At 31.3% G+C, this 2,500-nt stretch overlaps 2 non-coding genes and 1 pseudogene across 2 annotated transcripts in view; 2 read left to right on the top strand and 1 right to left on the bottom strand.

Annotated features, from left to right (window-relative positions):
- The window catches only part of LOC126653678 (photosystem II CP43 reaction center protein-like), a 3,296-nt pseudogene extending 2,322 nt beyond the window's left edge, over positions 1-974 (top strand).
- Positions 975-1,026: 52 nt separating this feature from the next.
- Positions 1,027-1,116, bottom strand: TRNAS-UGA (transfer RNA serine (anticodon UGA)). Its single transcript has one exon. It is a non-coding gene; the product is annotated as a tRNA-Ser (tRNA).
- Positions 1,117-2,483: 1,367 nt separating this feature from the next.
- The window catches only part of TRNAG-GCC (transfer RNA glycine (anticodon GCC)), a 71-nt gene continuing 54 nt past the window's right edge, over positions 2,484-2,500 (top strand). The window contains exon 1 of the tRNA in view: positions 2,484-2,500. This exon is cut by the window's right edge and continues 54 nt beyond it. This is a non-coding gene — a tRNA (tRNA-Gly).

Raw genomic sequence — 2,500 nt, 5'->3', positions numbered from 1 at the left:
TGGTTATTTACTAAAATCCCCATTTGGAGGGGAAGGATGGATTGTTAGTGTGGACGATTTGGAAGATATAATTGGAGGACATATATGGTTAGGTTCCATATGTATATTGGGTGGAATCTGGCATATCTTAACCAAACCCTTTGCATGGGCTCGGCGTGCACTTGTATGGTCTCGAGAGGCTTACTTGTCTTATAGTTTAGGTGCTTTAGCTGTTTTTGGTTTCATTGCTTGTTGCTTTGTCTGGTTCAATAATACCGCCTACCCTAGTGAGTTTTACGGGCCCACTGGACCAGAAGCTTCTCAAGCTCAAGCTTTTACTTTTCTAATTAGAGATCAACGTCTTGGAGCTAACGTGGGGTCCGCTCAAGGACCTACCGGGTTAGGTAAATATTTAATGCGTTCGCCTACCGGAGAAGTTATTTTTGGAGGCGAAACTATGCGTTTTTGGGATCTGCGTGCTCCTTGGTTAGAACCTCTAAGAGGTCCAAATGGTTTGGACTTGAGTAGGTTGAAAAAAGACATACAACCTTGGCAAGAACGCCGTTCCGCAAAATATATGACCCACGCGCCTTTAGGTTCGTTAAATTCTGTAGGTGGTGTACCTACCGAGATCAATGCAGTCAATTATGTCTCTCCTAGAAGTTGGTTAGCTACCTCTCATTTTGTTCTGGGGTTCTTCCTATTCGTAGGTCATTTATGGCACGCGGGAAGGGCTCGTGCCGCTGCAGCAGGATTTGAAAAAGGAATTGATCGCGATTTTGAACCTGTTCTTTACATGACTCCTCTTAACTAACTGAAACAAGAGGCCCAATACTTAAAGTAGGAATTCATTTGATTCTACAATACATATTGATTGGGTGGATTAGGGCATACTTAAAAAGTGTTCCTTTTTCCTTTCGTTTCAACTCATTTATATCTAATCTATTTTTTTCTGGCTCGGCTATCTCACCTAGCCGAGCCATTTACATTTATGATACTGGGCCAGTCAAAACCAATAAAGACATAAATCTACTCATCGAGAAAAAAAGGAGAGAGAGGGATTCGAACCCTCGATAGTTCTTTGCGAACTATACCGGTTTTCAAGACCGGAGCTATCAACCACTCGGCCATCTCTCCGAAAGATAATTTCTATTTTACTATTTTATTTTTATTCTGCCGAATAGAATAGAAGCCATCGGAGTTGATATCATCACTGTACTATAAAAAGATATTTGGTATGAGTCGATAAGTCTATTTATATATATCTAATAGATAGATAGATGCAGGATCTAGCATGACCATTTGTGAAGTAAAAAACGACGCTTGACCCCCCCTAAAATGGGAAAGGGTGGTCATAAGTCATATAGAATCAATGGATTCATGGCACAATCCCCCCATGATGCATGTTTTTTACAATTTTATAGAGGGATCAAATGGTATAGTTCTTTTGTTGGTAGCTTGGAGGATTAGAAACATGACTATTGCTTTCCAATTGGCTGTTTTTGCATTAATCGTTACTTCATCAATCTTACTGATTAGTGTACCCGTTGTTTTTTCTTCTCCTGATGGTTGGTCGAGTAATAAAAATGTTGTATTTTCCGGTACATCATTATGGATTGGATTAGTTTTTCTGGTAGGTATCCTTAATTCTCTCATCTCTTGAACCTCATTGTTTCAGATACAAAAATAAAATGACCCCTCCCCCGAACCGTTTCGGGTTGCGAAACACATTAAAATTCAATAAAAGTATAAGTTCTAAAAATGCAAAATACAAATAAAGAGAACAAAAAAATTAGAGGGAGGGGTCAAACTTTGCTTTTTGTAATTTTTAAATGGAATTCAATATAAAATTTCGTCTAATGGGATAAAAAATTTATTATATATAAATAAATCTATTACAAATCAAATAAAAAATGGAATAAAATAGATATATGTAATAAAATAGAATAGATGTAATAAAAATTATAGAAAATAGATTCTATTAAAAAAAGTATTCTATTAATATTAATAGAATTTATTTTCTATATTATAATTTAATTTTTTCTATATTATAATTTAATTTATTAATATATTATAAATATATATATATATAATTATAAATATATATAATAATAATAATAATAATAAATAAATTAATAAATATAGAAATATATTTAAATATATATTCTCTATATAATAAATAAAATATAGAATAATATTCTATAATTATAATAATAATTTATATAATATTATATAATAATATATAATTATTAATATATAATTATTAATATATAATTAAATTTTAAATTAATATATAATTAAATTAATAAATAAATATAGAATAATATAGAATAAATAATAATATATTATATTCAATAAATATATAGAAATTCTATAATATAGAAATTCTATAATATAGAATTTAGAATATATATAGAATTCTATTATTATGTAATATATATTATAGAATAATAATCGTCCCGAAATATCGAGCATAGCTGTTCACAAATATGTATGATCCAGACGCGGATATAGTCGAATG

This window comes from Mercurialis annua, linkage group LG6 (assembly GCF_937616625.2).
Source record: "Mercurialis annua linkage group LG6, ddMerAnnu1.2, whole genome shotgun sequence".
In the NCBI taxonomy this organism is placed as follows: Eukaryota; Viridiplantae; Streptophyta; class Magnoliopsida; order Malpighiales; family Euphorbiaceae; genus Mercurialis; species Mercurialis annua.
The sequence above is the reverse complement of the archived record's forward strand: the minus strand, read 5'-3'. Positions and strand labels throughout refer to the sequence as shown.